Raw genomic sequence first — 19,517 nt, 5'->3', positions numbered from 1 at the left:
CTCCGCAAGACGTTTCGATCGAATAGAGTTCGCCGCCGTACCAAACTGACTATCTACAAAACGCTTATAAGACCGGTAGTTCTCTACGGACACGAGACCTGGACGATGCTCGTGGAGGACCAACGCGCACTTGGAGTTTTCGAAAGGAAAGTGTTGCGTACCATCTATGGTGGGTTGCAGATGGCGGACGGTACGTGGAGGAGGCGAATGAACCACGAGTTGCATCAGCTGTTGGGAGAACCATCCATCGTTCACACCGCGAAAATCGGACGACTGCGGTGGGCCGGGCACGTAGCCAGAATGTCGGACAATAACCCGGTGAAAATGGTTCTCGACAACGATCCGACGGGCACAAGAAGGCGAGGTGCGCAGCGGGCAAGGTGGATCGATCAGGTGGAAGATGACTTGCGGACCCTCCGTGGACTGCGTGGCTGGCGACGTGTAGCCATGGACCGAGCCGAATGGAGAAGACTTTTATATACCGCACAGGCCACTTCGGCCTTAGACTGAATAAATAATAAATAATAATCAAATTGGCTTCACAAATTCAATCGTCAGCTTCAAAGAAACTATTATCTATTTAACTTGGATGAGATTGTCCTAAATTGATTGAAATTTGAATAAAGGTTCACACACCTAACACAAAATGCACAAACATTCGAATGCTGAAGTGAACATTTCCCTTTTCAATTTTTAGCAACAGACACATGGTGCGAGAAAACACCAAACAGTATTGCACCAATTATCGTGGCGCTTGAGAGTGAAAATGAGTTGGAATCAAAGTTTGATATTGAAAATTACATTTTTCCGATTGAAGGAATATTTCAACATGTTTCTTGAAGTTTCAAGTTTTTAAAATGACCAATTATTTTACCCAATCTCTTAATATTAACGTTTCTCGTAGATAATTTTAGTGTTTTCATGGAACCTAATTAGTTTTCATAAGGTTGTAGTTTTTTGGTCTATTGGAAAATATGTTAGAAATAATATTCTTTTAGCTTTAAATTTTATCGATGCTTAATGGGAAGCATATTTCGACTCGTTTTTTCGCAAACAAACTTCCCTACGTATTTGTGCTCTCTGAATGTGGGTCGGTAAATATTTTCACATCTTCTCGATCACCGGGTTGCCAGTATTGTTCGTTCTTCATCACATCGCAGCACGGGTCAGTTTGTAATAGCCAAACGTGCATAAAGTTCCGTTTTTGGCAACCTACCCAGAAATATTTTCGTGAGCGCAAAGTGAGAGCACCACGTGAGAGCATTTGGCAAAACCGTGGGAAACCGGTGGCCTCCTTTTGACCAAGCAGCCGATTTTCCACCAGTTTGTTGGTGCGCGTCTTCGAGAGTGTTTCGATCCGAAGGAAAAGGAAAAGTTCGAACTCGGAGGTTCTTCTACCGATTTTGTTATTGTTGTTGTGTGTTCGAAAAGGGAAGCAGGAGTAGGCGGTGCGAAAGAGACGCAATATGCGCTGATCGAACGGTTGCTGTGGAAACGAGGGGAAAACTGGATCAAAAGTGCGTAGCTCGGGTTGGATCAAGAACGGTGCATTCGGGCTACGATTGCCTGATCTCTATTTCCACTAACTATATTATTTGATTCTACAATTCATGTCTATTCGTTTCAACAATGTTAATAAGATAGTAGTGAACACATGCAGTGATTTTGATGATCGAAGCCCGAATGCATACAAAAATCTCATTAAAAGCAGATCCGTTTGAGTGGGTGTAAAGAAGCAAATTGGGAAAGAATCCGGAAAATCGTATATAAATTTAGTGGAATATAAATTTGTCAGTGAGTGATCATCGCTGGAAACGCATGGTGTTGAAGGATTAGCGCAGAAAAAATTGCAGCAACCACCGGAGGTGCTGATCGATGCAAGATCTAGTGAAGAAGCCCCAACTGAGCAGTACGAATGGGAAGTAGTGCGGAAAGTGTGATGGTGTTTTAAAAATAGGATACAGAATTTCCTTCGCCTGTGGGTGCCCCGCGTCGACTGTTTGTGGCGGCTTTCCACTCCAGAGGGAGCGAGAGAATTTCTCCGAGGTGGATCGGTGGCGACGATATTTTGTAGCCACAGTCTTCTTCCAAGTGTTTTGCCCATACAGTTACACAGTAGCATAGGATCGAGAGTGAGTGCCCCCGGCTGTGCGGTGAAGTGGTGCATTTGGAGAGCAAACGGCAGCGGTGTCGAACGAGCTGCCGCAGCAGGAAAATTGCGCGTGTTCGTAAGCTGAGGAGACGGAAAACTTGGGATGTACTGAGCTGCGAGACGCAACCAGTGGACGCAGAAATATCTACCTACAACAACGTGAGTAAGAAAGGGAAAGGTGTTGAAGTAGATCGTGCTAAATATGACTGTTGCAAATCCAATGCGATGAAATTATTAGGCTGGGATAATTCGGGTTTATTGGGTTTAAATTTCGGAGTGTTAATTATTGAAAATATATTTCAGTGAATTCCGTTTTTGCGGTGTGGTGCAGAATATCAAGGGCCATACACTAGTTACGCAAGAGCTTATGGAAGAAGGAGTGGTCAGCTATTTTCCTTCACTCCATATAATCATATCTTACATGGAAGGAGGAGAGGGACCTCGAGGTTGGAAACTCCATAAAAATATCTACGCAATTAGTGTACGGCCCCGATTTCGGTGTCTTTTAGGTCAGTAGGGGCCTCCTAGGGGACAGCGAAGGTAGAGATCTTAAAATTGTTCATCATTTTGTAAAAATGTGGACAGATGGAGACGCATGGTGCATCGTCTTTTCATCAGTAAACTTCTTACAAATTTCACCACATTTCTATTAGTTAAATTAATTGAACTCTATAGATTTGTTGTGTATCGGTTTATGTAGGGGTGAGGGATAAACTGGACTGGGTTCGTTTAAACTTAGTCGTTATGATTTTGATACTCATAAAACCGCACACTGTACATCGTTGAACAATGGACAGTCCAATTTCTTCTAATTCATATTCGTTTCTTCTTCTATTATACGAAGAAAAATGTTAAGATGAATTCAAAAAACTTTAATAATTGAAATCCAAACTTTCGAATAAAGTGAATTTTCGTACGTTTTGCATGGGATTTTATCTATTTGCAAGATTAGGCATCTGTTTATACTTATAACTAAAATTATTTTGAAAAATGTGATGATCAAACTGGAAGAAAGTCAAAAGTTACTCTGGAGTACCAATTTGAAGACAGTAATTCTTATTAAATTGTAAAAACGAAACCATTATTTTCATTATTAATAGCAGACCCATCGAACTTTGTCTCGCCCAAAATTAATTAGTAAGAAGTAGGAAACAAGACGTCTTAATGGGTAACGATATCAACTATGTCCGTGTTATATTTGTTACTGTACGGCCAAGTGACCTATTCGGCCAAATGACCTGCTCGGCCAAGTGTCACACGCTCGACCAAATCCCAAGTAACACTAAAAACATCTACGTTCTAAGAAAAATAAAAAAAACTTGTTGTATTTAAGTTGTAATAGTGACACGGATAAGCTTATTTGTTATAGAAAAAGCTTGAAAGTGTTTGAAGTAAACATTTTCAAGCAAAATTATTCTTTGTTGCATTTTTGTCAACAAGAAATAAATATGACTTCATCTAACATTTTGAATGTTTTACTGATGTTATATAAACGCGGTTGTAAAAATGATATGCATTAATTGACGAATATATAACAAGTTAGCTATCGTATTAATTTCTGCAAGAAAAAATAGACGAAGAAAACTAAAAACATTTTCATGTGTATGAAAATAATTTTGAGCTTTTAGTGGAATGTCATCCCATTTAATTCCACCACTTGATTGTATCTTTGACAAATACGTATATCGGTCTAAACAGTAAGGCCGTCGTCAGTGTCACGTACTTGACTCGGCGATTCATATGGGAAAAAAAATGTCATGTCAGCAGGTGGCGGTAGTGAGAAAACGTCAAACACAAGCAAAACCGATGGAAGCGCCATCGGTGGCCGATCGACCACCTACAAAAAATTGAATCCACCGTTTAAAAAATCAACGATAAAACATGTGTAGAGTGAGACGTCTGTTTCTCCGTGTTAAGGCTATATGATCACTCCAAAACCAAACTTTTGATAGAAGGCTCGGAGACCCATAGTGTTATATACCAATCGACTCAGTTAGACGAATTGAGGTGATGTCTGTTTGTGTTTTATTTTTATTTTGTAGAGGGTTGAAGAGGCAAATCTGCTTACACACACCTGAAATAATCACTCAGAGAGTGGGGTTGGCGCGGTCGGCAGAAGGCCGGACCCACTAAACCCACCCAAGTAACAGAAGGTTACTTGAGTTACCCTCTCTTCTCATGCCCTGTTCCCCCGGGACTTACTGGATGTCAATGTCGGAGGGGGGCTGTGCTTATGCACTTCACGTGTTCAGCCTCTAGCAAGCACAGCTGGTTCGCTACATTTTTATCATCGAAGCATTTTTCATTCGGTTTGCACGTCTCTTAATCTTTGACGCTCACTGTTTCTCTTCCTCATGTCATTCAGTACCACTGCATCTTTGAGCCATTTAGCTCTTCGAGTGCTCGCTACCTACTCAGATAGTCCCCGGCAGCGAATCTATCCTACTCCGACGGGAAGTCCCCGGGCGGCTAGAGCTTCCCCGAAAACCTCACGACCCGTGGAAGTTTATTGCGTGTCCAACACAAATGTTTCACCTAGATAGTCCGAGGCACTTTCTCACTTCAACGGGAAACTGGTTAGATACCAAAGTCGGTCCAAAGATTCCGGGTGGAGCATAACGTTCGGTTCAATGGCGCTTCCATTACCCAAAACCGATTATTCGACGCGTCACGAACTACTCGGCATAGTCCCCGGCGGTGGATCTAGCCTACTCCGACTAGAAGCTTCCCGGTAGCGGAAACTCCCCCGAAGGGAGTAAAAACGAAAAAATTGTACCGTAAACAATTAAAAATGTAATTAATGATAATTGCGCAGTATATTGACAAAAGAATTATTATAAAATAGTTCAAAAGGTACCTTAAATTGACTGTCATAAATTAGAATCTTATGGTCAATTGTATAGTCCCTAGAGTTTATTGCTGATTGTTTTGCTTGGTAACCCTATTCAACCGAAAACTAAGAAAAATGCTCCTCAGGATGAATAAAACGCTCCATAAACAAATAAAAAATGCTTCTTAAACTAAGAAAAATGCTCCCTAAAATAAAGAAATGCTCCTTAAACCAACGAAAAATGTTCCTTAATTTGAGGAAATGCTCCTTAAGGACATAGTTGGAAGAATACCACGATGGCAGCCAATATGGCACCGGACCTTCCACGGGCCAACCCCACACCTCCCGCACTCCTCTCCGACCAACATTCGAATGCATCGAACAGCATCGAACAAAAGTTAATTATTCAAATTACTAACCTGTTCACAGCATATTTCCTTACTTCCCGTGATAATGAACATGTTTCTTCAATGAACCCTATGTATTCCGGCTCGAATTGTAGCATAAATTAGCAGTTTCGTGCCAATTTAATAGCCGTCCGCGATTTGTTGGGTTCATCACTGCACTTCACTTCTTCTCAAAGGGCATTGGAAAAATCAAGTTTTTACTCACTTCTCCGCACATGAGCAGCCCGAAATGTTGATAGAATGCAAATTAAACACCACTTTTTGAAATCAGTCACTTATTTGAACCGAAAACTTAGTATAAACTGCTAGATTTGCCCGAAAAAAAACGATTAAAAACTGATCGCGGAGCGAATGTAAACACCGCGGTGCACCGGCACCGGCAGCAGCAAACTAATAAGTAGGGTGGCTCAAAAAATAATTTTGCTTCGCCACGCTCAGTTGATTATGATTTATAATTTGGGTGTCATCCAATGGTTTGGGCTGGTTTGAATAGGCTTACCGTGCGCAGGTCGTTTCAGGTTTGTATGACAGTTGATATGGCGAGGTTGAATTTAACATTATTCTGATTCTGGCACTCCGTCATTGGGCGATGGCGAGGGGGGAGACTATATGACGGGATGAAATATGTAAGAGCTTCAACTCCATAAACAATCCATATTGAATGGTCGTTCCAATAGCTGGGAGTCGATTTTAATCTAGGTTGCGATTCTTTCGCATGATAATTAGGCTTCTCAGAAGGCATCAGTGAAACGTGCAATTCAACAAAATACCCAGAATTTGTCTGTGATATCTATCGCACCAGGGGCAGATACTTCTAGTCTAGTCTAGTCTACACTATCGTACCAGGGGCAGATACTTCATAAAAAAGTGTGACATAAGGGTGAGTGGAGTATAAAATGCTATAATTGCATTACGTAATCAATGGATCTTTCCTGCGGTGCGTTTTTCGTTCACTAAAGTCTCTGGAATGTTGCTTTCAGCAATGTGGGTTTTCTTTTGGTCAGCGTTTGGAGGGAAAGCGCCGTAATCAGTGTAATAAACGGTTTAGTTTCCCATTCTAGTTTTCATACAAACTTGAACCGGCTTGCTTTTGTTCAAATCGGTTTTTTAGGACACTCGGAGCATGGGACGGAATCGAGTGAGCGTGATGGTGCTGGGTCGTTTTTTGAACCACCCTACTAATATTCTTAGTTGAGATCGTAGTGTGCGCTGTAGAAAGAAGGACGCAAACTTTTATCCCTCCGTCAAAAAAAAACCGTTCCTTTGAAAAAAAGTCAAGTTTCTGAGACTAAAGTGAATGTTTTAAAATTAGCAATTCTTAGTGACATTGTTTGTGCTTTTTTGATAAATTATGCTGCCATGAAGGTCCAGTTATAGTTGCTGTCAATAAATGCTGACCGGGTGAGCGAAGGCAAGGATGTGAGGACACTTGTTTCAATCCAGAGCCAGATGATTACGATGAGCTGATGTTTCAAAATGATTCAAAATTTTCCGACAATTACCCAACTAATATATATTTGAGACGATTTCGAGATTATAGAGAATGATTATGGTTGGATCAAAATGGTCAAGCACAAACGATGGATTGGAAAGTTTCAAATATGGTGAGTCCGTTCCATACTTAAAAATATAAATATAAAAACTGATTTCACTAAATACGGTCTGAGTTCAACGATGTATATTTATGGGTGTCAGGCCATTTGGCCGAATGCCGTTTGGCCGAATGCCGTTTGGCCGAACGCCATTTGGCCGAATGCCGTTTGGCCGAACGGGTCGTTTGGCCGAATGCCGTTTGGCCGAATAGTTAAAAAAATGACCTCATTTTACGAGTGGTCCTTCTTTACTTCCTTTTTCTTTCTTCTTGCTTCCTGCCTCCTTCTTGCGTGTTCCTTCTTCCTTCCTTTTTCTTACTTCTTTTTTCTACCCTCTATCTTTTTTCACCTTTCTTCCTTCTTTCTTCTTTCTTCCTTCTTCCTTCTTCCTTCTTCCTTCTTCCTTCATTCTTCTTTCTTCTTCCTTCTTCTTTCTTCTTCCTACTTCCTTCTTTCTTCTTTCTTCCTTCTTCCTTCTTCCTTATTCCTTCATTCTTCTTTATTCTTTCTTCTTCCTTCTTCTTTCTTCTTCCTTCTTCTTTCTTCCTTCTTCCTTTTTCTTTCTTTCTTCTTCCTTCTTCCTTCTTCCTCTTCCTTCTTCTTTCTTCCTTTTTTTTTCTATCTTCTTCCTTCCACCTTCTTCCTTCTTCCTTCTTCCTTCTTCCTTTTTCCTTATTCCTTCTTCCTTTTTCCTTCTCCTTCTTCCTTCTTCCTTCTTCCTTCTTCTTTCTTCCTTCTTCCTTCTTCCTTCTTCCTTCTCCCCTCTTCCTTCTTCCTTCTTCCTTCTTCCTTCTCCCTTCTTCATTCTTCCTTCTTCCTTCTTCCTTCTTCTTTCTACCTTCTTCCTTTTTGCTTCTTCTTTCTTCCTTCTTCTTTCTTCCTTTTCCTTCTTCTTTCTTCCTTCTTCCTTCTTCCCTTTTCCTTCTTCCTTCTACCTTCTTCTTTCTTCCTTCTTCCTTCTTCCTTCTTCTTCCTTCTTTCTTTTACCTTCTTCCTTCTATCTTTTTCCTTTTTTCTTCTCCCTTCTTCCTTCTTCCTTCTTCTTTCTTCCTTCTTCCTTCTTCTTTCTTCCTTCTTCCCTCTTCCTTCTTCCTTCTTCCTTCTTCTTTCTACCTTCTTCCTTTTTGCTTCTTCTTTCTTCCTTCTTCTTTCTTCCTTCTTCTTTCTTCCTTTTCCTTCTTCTTTCTTCCTTCTTCTTCCTTCTTCCTTCTTCCTTCTTCCTTCTTCCTTCTTCCTTCTTCCTTCTTCCTTCTTCCTTCTTCCTTCTTCCTTCTTCCTTCTTCTTTCTTCCTTCTTCCTTCTTCCTTCTTCCTTCTTCTTTCTTCCTTCTTCCTTCTTCCTTCTTCTTTCTTCCTTCTTCCTTCTTCCTTCTTCCTTCTTTCTTCTCCCTTCTTCCTTCTTCTTATTCTTTATTCCTTCTTTCTTCTTTATTTTCCCTTCTTCCTTCTTCCCTCTTCTCTCGTCCTGCACAATTCTTCCTTCTTTCTTCTTCTTTCTTCCTTCTTCCCCTTTCCTTCTTCCTTTTTCCTTCTTCCTTCTTCCTTCTTCCTTTTTCCTTCTTTCTTCTTTCTTCTTCCTTCTTCCTTCTTCCTTCTTCCTTCTTCCTTCTTCCTTCTTCCTTCTTCCTTCTTCCTTCTTCCTTCTTCCTTCTTCCTTCTTCCTTCTTTCTTCTCCCTTCTTCCTTCTTCTTATTCCTTATTCCTTCTTCCTTCTTTATTTTCCCTTCTTCCTTCTTCCCTCTTCCTACACAATTCTTCCTTCTTCTTTCTTTCTTCTTCCTTCTTCCTTCATAAGGAAACGTATTTCAACTATTCGGCCAAACGGCATTCGGCCAAATGGCGTTCGGCCAAATGACCCTTTCGGCCAAATGGCATTCGGCCAAACGACATTCGGCCAAATGACCCTAAACCTATTTATGATGTATCATGGATATAAATCTTGATCCCGGAAGTATAAATATATTGCATATATCCATTTGATATCTGAATGTATTCATGCGGGGCTTACTGTTAGTGATAGTGACCTCGGAGTGGACATGAAATACCAGGCACTCTGAAATGGGTCACTGGAGCTGCAGTAGAGCTAGCACTTTCTAACTCCCGGATTAAATCTGACTGTTTTAACAGACAGCTTTCTTCCATAACATCACTGTCAGACAGTGGGGGTTAGTTTGTACACACACACACACACCCTACTAATATTCTTAGTTTTTTATAAATACGACACCAATTTATTTATTTATTTATTTCGTCAAGCATTGTAGACTACAAACACATTGTTTCACTTAAACACTATCTGTTTTAATCACTAGACAACTATTATGCAATACTATTCATTGTTTTCCTCACTAGCGTGTTAGACATTGATATGTCGATGACCTCACAATATTTATTATATATGTTCATCATAGAGTTGAGCGGTCCATTTTTAGCATAGGATGTGCGTTGCAGATTTAGTTGAAATAAGTCACGATTTCTCAAGGTACGCGTAGGTGCATAAAAGTTCAAGCCTGACAGAAGGCTTTCTGCTTTTATCTGATGTGAGATTAAACCATTAACGAATGTTACACAACCAACTTCTCTTCTTTTCTTAAGTGTTTCGATATTAATTAGTAGGCACCGAGATTCATATGACGGAAGCGGTAGGGTTGACCAACCTAACTTTCTAAGAGCAAAACGCAAAAACTGTTTTTGTACTGATTCGATTCGATTTGAGTGGACTTCTTGATAGGGTGACCAGACAATGCTACAGTATTCTAATATTGATCTGACGTAGGACACATAGAGTGTTTTTATCGTGTAAGGGTCATTGAAATGATAACTGAAACGTTTAATGAATCCAAGCATGTTATGTGCTTTATGAATAATGACGTTATAATGTTCTACAAAGGTCAACTTGGAGTCTAATAATAACCCTAAGTCTCTCACTTTTGTGCATCGTATAATTCGTTCCTGGCCTAGCTTACAGGTAATGTTTTGTAATATCTGCTTTCTAGTAAATGAAATTATGCTACATTTTTCACGTTTATATCGAGAAGGTTTTTGAGCACCAGTTATAAAAATCGTCAATTTCTTGTTGAAATACGGCTAAGTCAGCATCATCACAAATTTCCATGTACAATTTCATGTCATCGGCATAAATAAGGACCTTAAGGCGTTTTAATATGAGTGTTATATCATTAACAAAAAGAATGAACAATAATGGACCTAAGTGTGATCCTTGTGGTACACCAGAAGTAACTTTAATTGGCGAAGACAATTTATTATGGAAGCGCACTAACTGTGTTCTATCTCTAAGATATGATTCAATCCATCTAACCAAATATTCCGAATACTACTACAGTATATGAAAGTTTTTACTGTACCAATACTATCAAAGCTTTGTTTTGGTACTCAACCCACCTTCACCTTAAACGAAAAAAGGGCTCCGTAAAAAATGAAATGCTCCATAAACTTATAAAATTTAAATGAGTAAAATTGATTCACAATACAAACTGCACGTGCTGTCAAAGCATCCACCGCCACAACATTACCTTCAGGTTTATTTTTGTAAGGCGACTATTTAGCTCTTAATTTTAAAAGTAGTCTCTCTAGCAGTTTTTTGTGTGCTTTACAATTTCGAGTTCGGTCTCCAGTAGCATTGAGAGTAGAGGCGTAGGATTGCCAATCCAGAAATGGCGAGCTCGATTCTCAACTGCCTGTGCATAGTGTATCCATTGTATTTGCCACACGAAATACATACTCATGCAATGACGGGCATAGAAATGCTTCAATTAATAACTGAGGAGATGCTAATCATAGAATACTAAGCTGAAAAACAGGCTAAGATTCAGTAGGAATGTAGAGCCATTAAAGAAGAAGAAGACAATTCTAAGTTATTTAAGTCGTGTGTGGTTATGCGGGGAAGTTAATGAAGAAACCGATAAGCATATTAAATGCAATGTGATTTTAATGAAATTCGTATCGCCAAACATTTTTTATTCGATGTTCAATTGTCTGGGACGTTTGTTTATCTGTGAGCCAGGTGCACAATTTCGTAAACAATGCTTTGAATAGCATGTTGGCTAAGATTACATTTTATAACTTGTCATAAGACGAGTTTATACAATCCCATTTAATTCCACCACTTAATTAAGTGGTGGAATTCAATGGGATTGTATAAACTCGTCTTATGACAAGTGAAGAAATTCCACTAAAAAGCTCAAAATAATTTTCTTAACATTTTATAAGTTTATGGAGCATTACATTTTTTCCCTCCCTTTTTTCCCATTTTATTAATCCTAAGGAGCATTTTTCTTAGTTTTCGGTTGAATAGGGTTACCGAACAAAACAATCAGCAATAAACTCTAGGGGCTATACAATTGTGCATAAGATTCTAATTTATGATAGCCAATTTTAAGGTACCTTTTAAACTTTTTTATAATAATTTTTTTTGTCAATATACTGCGCAATTATCATTAATTACGTAGCAAATCTTTGCTTTTTTAAGGAGCATTTTTAATTGTTTACGGTACATTTTTTTCGGTTTTTACGGTACGCTTTTCGAATGTTTACGGAGCATTTTATATATTTCAAGGTAATTTGTAAGATAATTTAAGGGAAAATGATCACTTTTTAAGGAACATTTTTCAATTTTTTAAGGGTAATCATGAATCTTTCATGATGCATTTACCATTTTGCCGATATCACGTCTAATCGTTTATTTCGTAATATCAGGGACACCGCAACTTTCCCGGTAGACTGGATGCAAGGTATCTTAGTGGAGGTGTCGGTAAAGGGGAGCGGGCCATTTGGCATAACGCCATTTGGCATAAGGTTATTTGGCACGAAGTCCTTTTGGCATTACGGACATTTGGAATAATTAAGAACAGCGACCAACATGAGGGTCATTTGGCATAGCCCCTTCTTTAAAAGTAGACGCTCGCCCGGATTAGAAAAAAAGGTTTTGTGATCACTTATTTAAAAGTAGGCAATCGTTCGGATTAAGGTAATGGTGAATGCGATCCCTTCTTTAATAGTAAACGCTTGCCTGTATTAGGCAATGGTGGATGTAATTCCTTCCTTTTAAGTATTCATTTGCTCGAATTACTACAATTGTGGATATGATCTCTTTTTGAAATAAAGGCATGTGCTTGACATAAGGCGATGGTGGATGTGACCCTTTCTTTAAGGCTTCATGACATGTCATTCAGAATGGCTGCCTTGCGGCTTACCAACACAGTCAAACAATCAACCACCCCACCCACCCCGATATGCACAGATAAATTTAATTGATATATTGCCTACATACCTGACCATCTTCTCACTAAAAAAGTAAATCTGGACTTAGTTCTAAGTTCAATCTATGTGGCGATATGATGATATTATCACATAGAGCTAATTTAGGGAAGATATATAAGCAAGTGAACAAAGTGAAAAAATTCCCCCCTGTAGCGCACTATGCCAACGACGTCGCCGGTTTCAACACTCTGCACGTCGTCGGTAGCGTCGTATGCAAGCAATCATTGAACAGCAGCAAACAGTGATGTCGATATGAACTATTGTGAAATCATAGCGGAAACATGTAAAATATCGATTTAATTAGTCATTCTTTTCCTAACGCATTATGTATTGATGCAATAATAATACCTTATTGATTTTGTTTTGGAGTACATTGTTAAAAATTGAAAAAACGGGGCAAAAAATGATCTTGTTATTGGTGCAGCTGGCAACAACAGTTGAGGATGTAAACATAAACAGCCAGCATCGTGAAAACATAATTCATAAATATTCACCTAAACCAAAGAAAAACTGATGCTTTTCGGACAAATTCCATCAGTTAATCCCATGCTTAGACTGTATTGATTAATACTGCTTCTAAGTTGGGCTGAATTCTTCCGAATGCGTGCAATGTTTACTGTTGTTGGATGTTAACAAAAATGAATCCCACGTGTATGCTTACTGAATTGGTATTGGAAGTGTCCACCACTACAAATCCGTGGTTGATGATTTTTATGACACAATCACATTGCAATTTGAGTGTCACAACGCTTCACCTTAAAAGTAAGTGCTAACCCGGATTAAGGCAATGGATGATGTGATCCCCTCATTAAAACTAGGCGCTTACTCGGATTAAGGCAAGTGTGGATGTGATCACTTTTTGCCCGGATTAGGGCAATGGTGGATGTGATTCCTTCTTTAAAATTAGGCGTTTGTCCAGATTAAGGCAATGGTGGATGTGATACCTTCTTTAAAAGTAGGCGTTTGCCCACAATAAGACGATGGTGGATTTATACCTTTTTTAAAGTAAAGGTGATTCCTTTTGTGGAAATAGAAGTTTGTCCAGAATACAGTAATGGTGGATGTGATTCATCCTTTGAATGTAAGCGTTTTGCTGAATAAGCTTATGAATCTAATCCCGGGCGTTGTCTTGTCTTGTCTTGTCTTGTCTTAGCACATGCACAGCCAGTATTGAAAAGCATCCTGGAAATGTCGGTTGTATTCCCGAGCATTTTCTTGTCTGCATTAATATTTGCAGCATATCATAAATATGACACAAGTATTAAAACGGCCAGGCCCACCGTGCAGGCTTGAATTTGGGAGATAATCCATAACTCCCCGGCAATCAGATTATTTAGTAATAAATAACATGATCAACGAAGAGTTTTGAATCTACGAAAGGAAGAAACGGGGACAGCCGTACCAACCGTTTCACATGCAGGGGGAAAGATGATTGACGAATCGTTGGGAGTGACTTGCTAAGAAGATTAATGTACACTCCATGGGTCCTCGACGTCTTGGGATGGGACACAGTTTTTAGTCTAGTGCCCTGGCTTATACACTGATGGGCAAAAGTATTCGCATAAATTCAGATAGATTACTATGAAAACATGACGAATACTTATGTACATCAGTGTACATATAGGCCTAGGTTTAAGCGCCATTACTCGCTCTCTGGAACGAGACAAAGAAAAGAAACAAAAGCGATGAAAACAAGCGAAAACTCAAGACGATAAAATTATACCATATTTTTACTTACAATATCTCCATATTTTCCATGCTTGGAAGCATTTTTTTCCCGTCAAAACACAATTTATTGAAATGGCTTACCACAAATTTTCGCGAAAAGTGAATGAGGAGTGAAAATGAAGAAACGGAAGAAAAAATCATCCAGAAGGCCAATTTTCGTTTATCTGAAGTTTGTCGGGTCGGCTACAAACAGCAAAAATGAATTCGATGAATATTTTTGAATGAAGAGTTTAACATAATGAATATAATGATTTTTTGAATTTTTCCTTTGCCTAATTATTTTCTAAAACCGATCAATTTCATGATAAAATTTAAACATATATTTCTAGTGGGAATAAAGTATATACATAACGTCAAGACACTTTACATCACATCACGAGTACGAAGGATGAAAAAATATGAGTATTTTTTTCAAGTAAACGCGCTGAAACGTCGTTAAGGAATATAATGAAGATGATGAATTATTTGAGTTCGTGGAAAATAAAGAATGTAAATAAGTAAACCTCTACCATTAGTTCTTCACTACTCAAGGCTAAATTATGAGCACTTGATCACTTACTTATGATATTTTAATAATTTGTTCTCTACTTCGATGTAATATTTTGCCCCTCTAAGTCGATCTCGACTACTCAATATCGAGCAAGGGAGAGTTTACTAAAAACGAGCTCAGAAGTTATGATGTGTCCAAATTTTGAAAAAAAGATACTTATCCTGAAACCTTAAAAGATGAAATGAAAAAAATAAAAAAGGAAAGCAGCATCAAACATAACAGCATGAGCGCTTTTTTTGAAAACCAATATGTACCTATATACTTTGATTTCTTTTATTATAAATTCAGTAGAAAATCGAATTATAGCCGCAATTGAAATTGGATTTTTCTCACAATCCATACGTTAAACCTAATTTCGGAAGTAGCGCGCTGTATAGTGCATCACCAAATGAAAACAGCGCACCACTTCCGAAGTTAGGTTTAACGCACGAATTGTGAGAAAAATCCAACTTTGTTAGCGGCTATAATTCGGATTTGCACTGAATTGATAACATCATCGACGGCTAATCATTATTGATAAGAATTGTTAGAACTTTTTAGTGGAATGTCTTCACTTGTCATAAGATGAGTAACAAGGGCAATACATTAACTATGGGAAATGCAAACTAACGCAAAATATGTGTCCTATCAGAAAGAACATAAATTGAAGAGATAGTTTAATGAGTATGCATAATTCAAAAGGGGTGAATGTGATCTAAAAACCCAGACGTATGTGAATATACTATGTGATTATGGAATCCAAATAAACTAAGAAATAAAACCGTTCTTAGAAAAATTATATTGAATTAAAAGTGCATAAAAATCGGCGTCGTCGACGTCGTCTACATAAACGTTTTATAGGTAATAATATATTGACTGTTTTTTCAAGCCCGTACTGCAAATTAGTGAAAAGGTAACTCTATTCACCGACGACGACAACGAAAATTATAACTGCGTCTTTCTATACAAATGTTCCAAACAAGTTAAACAAATATGATGATATAAAACATCAAGTGAAAGCAATTCAAAATCTACCTCTTCATACTATCTATACGGATAAATTACGACGTAAACTTTTTCAATGGTGACGACAAACACACATATAGTCAGTTAGTTCCCATTGTATCTTCGTGTTCTCCCATATGTCAAAGATTGGATGATAGTGAAAACCGAACCCTAACTTCCAGCCGTTCATCATTCCAACCTAATAAACATTAAACAATATTAGCTTATCATTTGTTATCATGTTTGACCCTTTCGTCAACATGAAATAGATCTTTTCACGGCCATTGTTGCGCAGCAAGCAAAATTAAAAATGTAACATACCTGGACTTCTGCATACCTTGAAAATCAGCCGTCAAATATTTTGCGATAAAATACCTCATCCTCTTTGACATTCGGCTCAGTAATCCTGCTTTTCTCTGGCAAGCTACGTGTATACGATCCGGTCTCTCCCTTCGCATATTGATGACCACGATTCTTGAGCTGCCGTACTCCTCTCGATACAGAAGTTTGCTTTCCCAGTGGATGTATTCAGATGCTCTAACTCCAGAATCCGGGAGAGAAAATTCAACGACCCTCCCTGACTTCAACCGCAGCCACACAAGTTAATTCTTGAATAGAATTCATCTGTCAATTCAACACTATAATTTGTAGGAAAAAATTGCTGTTATTAGTTTGTTGATTTTAGAAGGAAGGAAAATTTGGAAAAAAAGAATCCAAAATAAAAAAATAAAAAACTGAAAAATATGACGGATTAGAAATTTTCGCAACCGCCTTCAACCACGGCACACTACGACTCTTCTGAATCTAATCCCGGGCATTGGCGTTGAAAGTAGCAGGGTGGCCAGTGAATATTGGATTTAGAATTCTTGGTTTTTTCCCGGTTTTCTCCCTAAATTTTGAAAAATTTCCCGATACAAAAATACATATATTTAGGAAGAAATAAAAACAAATCTACAGTACCAGAAGTAGTTTATTCTAAGCGAATCTTTTTATTAGAAACAGTTGACTCTTTCCGTCAAATTTTTTATTCGCTCGATCGATTCTTTGATTTATTTAAGGTCAACTTTCCCAAAGAACCCATTTTTTTGACACCTCTAACAAAAATCGAAAAAGTCCTGTTTTTTTAAGATTGGCCCGATTTTGAACGGACATTGTACGAATTTTCCAGGCCGGTTCACATGTGCAGCACTTTTTCGGTTTTTGTTTTCGATTTTAAAAATAGTTGGAGGCTCTGAAAAATATGGGTTCTTTGGGAAAGTTGACCTTAAATAAGCCAAAGAATCGACTGAGACAATAACACGAGATACATTTTTTGACAGGAAAGGTCAATTCATTGTACTGCAAAATAGCACTTTAATAAATTATTTTTAAAAAATACTGCAGAATACAGAAGAGAGAAACCACATACTTTGGAATTCCTGCAGACCAGAATCCAGAAGATTGCTCCAAAAATTCATCGTTTTCCTTTCCTCCAGGGTTTTCATCGAAAAATCCTCCGAAAATGCCTTTGTATTTTTTCCCAAAAATCCTTCAGAAAAGCTTTATTTTTTTTTGAAGAACGTCTAGGAAATACTTTGAAAATCCCTTCAGGAATTTTTTCGGAAATTCTTTAGTACAATCATGCGAAATTCCTTCAGGAGATATATCTGAAATTTTTACAGGAGTTTTTTTTGTCTTTATTATCGAGACTTTCAGCCCGAGGCTGGCTTGTCTCGTAATTGCAGGAGTTCTTTAGGAAATTTTGATGGAAGAATTCTTCTGGTATGTTTATTATAAATGAAATAGTTTGTAATGGAAATCCTAAAAGAGTATCCAATGGTATTCTAGAAGGAAATCCTTAGGAATTTCCAAAGCCAAATATTTAAACTATTTTTGGATTGAATTTCTGAAGATATTTCCGAGAGAAATTTTCTATATACTCTCATCATATTTGAGATTACTACACTAATGTTTACAAATAAGTTAATGCAGTTTAATTTTTCCCGGTGCACATTCAAATTCCCGCATAATTCCCGACTTTTTCCCGGTTCTCGCAGTTTTCCCGGTTCGCTGGGCACCCTGAAGTAGGCATTTGCCCGGATTGAAACAATCTAGGGTTTAATCCTTTCTTCAAAAGTATCTGTTTGTCCGGGATTGCGCGACCGGTAATAAAGTTAATCAGTTCAGTGCGAGATTTCTCGTGTTTCAGATTCTCCAGTAAGCAGAGCGATCGGCCGGTCGTCGAAATTTAGTTTTGCTTTGTGCGGAAAGCAAAACGATCGGCCGGTCACCGAAATTTTGTTCTGCTTTGTGCGGGTGAGTAAGTTAACCAGAAAGTGAAAATTTAGTTCGCATCCGATAATTAAAATAATTAGCGTTCGTTTGATTGTTATTGTTTCAAATCAAACTAAACGCTTTACACGGCAGACCGTTTACCAAAACGAACCCTGCCACACTCCCTACCCCATATATCCAACATCCCAGTGATTTTTCGTGGAAGTGCAGATGATTCGTCGGCTTCTATCAAAGCGAGTATCACGTAAACAATTTCCTACCTATTCCTTAATTGACCAGCATTCGGACACAGCCGGCGCTGGTATTGCTTATTTTTGGGTCACCAGTTCTTACACATTAAAGATGATGTCAGTCCCAATCTTCATCTGTTGGTTCTCTGTGTAATTACAGCTGACCTGGCAATAACGGAGTAGCAACCGTGGGCGGTCAATCATGCTCATGCTCATGCTCTTCAAAAGTAGCTGTTTGTCCGGAATCAAGCAAGGAGAATCAAGATTCTCTTTTTGGATGTAGGCGTTTTTCTGGAATAAGTCAATGACGGATGTGATCCCTTTCTCGGAAGTAGTTCTGCCGCTTCGCTTGTCCGTCCTTCCGAAAAATACCTATCGTCAGGCTAAATCTATCAGAACATTTCCTCGATCTACTCTAACTATGTGAAAAAATACATCAAATAACCCTTTCCCTTTAACAGTTCCAAATTATGCCAAATGTCCGTTATGCCAAATGACCCACTTTTTTGTTGTAGTTCAAAATTATGCCAAATGTCCGTTATGCCAAATGACCATTATGCCAAATGGCGTTATGCCAAATGACTTTATGCCAAATGACTTAGACCCCCGGAAAAGGGTGACCTGACTGTATGCGATAACTGGCGAGGCACTTACCCTTATTCTTGTTTACGTACGAACACGGTTTCGAACGAAAGTTGATGCGCATTCTAGTTCACGCCAGCAAAATCAAATGGGGAAACGATTCGAACGAACTGCATTCGTTCAAAAGTTTCGTTCGTCCGTAAACAAGAATAGGGGTGATTATGTTGCTGTGTATCGTTCTCAAAGTTCTATGCAAAGTTATCCTAGCCAGGATTCAGAAAAAGATCGATGTGACTCTCCGGCGGCAGCAGGTCGGATTCAGTGCCGGAAGATCCTGTATTATTATTTATTTAATCAGACTAAGGCCGAAGTGGCCTGTGCGGTATATAAGAGTCTTCTCCATTCGGCTCGGTCCATGGCTACACGTCGCCAACCACGCAGTCTACGGAGGGTCCGCAAGTCATCTTCCACCTGATCGATCCACCTTGCCCGCTGCGCACCTCGCCTTCTTGTGCCCGTCGGATCGTTGTCGAGAACCATTTTCACCGGGTTACTGTCCGACATTCTGGCTACGTGCCCGGCCCATCGCAGTCGTCCGATTTTCGCGGTGTGAACGATGGATGGTTCTCCCAACAGCTGATGCAATTCGCCATCTGCACCCCACCATAGATGGTACGCAGCACTTTCCTTTCGAAAACTCCAAGTGCGCGTTGGTCCTCCACGAGCATCGTCCAGGTCTCGTGTCCGTAGAGGACTACCGGTCTAATTAGCGTTTTGTAGATTGTCAGTTTGGTACGGCGGCGAACTCTATTCGATCGGAGCCAAAGTACGTACGATTTCCAGCCACTATGCGTCTCCGAATTTCTCTGCTGGTGTCATTTTCGGCAGTCACCAGTGAGCCCAAGTACA

General features: G+C 39.0%; 1 long non-coding RNA gene across 1 annotated transcript in view; it reads left to right on the top strand.

Moving 5' to 3' along the window:
• Window positions 1-1,327: 1,327 nt before the first annotated feature.
• LOC134207054 (uncharacterized) overlaps window positions 1,328-19,517 on the top strand; it is a 36,302-nt gene continuing 18,112 nt past the window's right edge. Inside the window, exons 1-2 of the long non-coding RNA XR_009978350.1 lie at window positions 1,328-1,517; window positions 1,712-2,311. This is a non-coding gene — a long non-coding RNA (uncharacterized LOC134207054). The remainder of the gene's footprint in view (window positions 1,518-1,711; window positions 2,312-19,517) is intronic.

Source organism: Armigeres subalbatus, chromosome 1 (genome assembly GCF_024139115.2).
Source record: "Armigeres subalbatus isolate Guangzhou_Male chromosome 1, GZ_Asu_2, whole genome shotgun sequence".
In the NCBI taxonomy this organism is placed as follows: domain Eukaryota; kingdom Metazoa; phylum Arthropoda; class Insecta; order Diptera; family Culicidae; genus Armigeres; species Armigeres subalbatus.
Note: the sequence above shows the minus strand (reverse complement) of the source record. Positions and strands in the feature narration are given on the sequence as shown.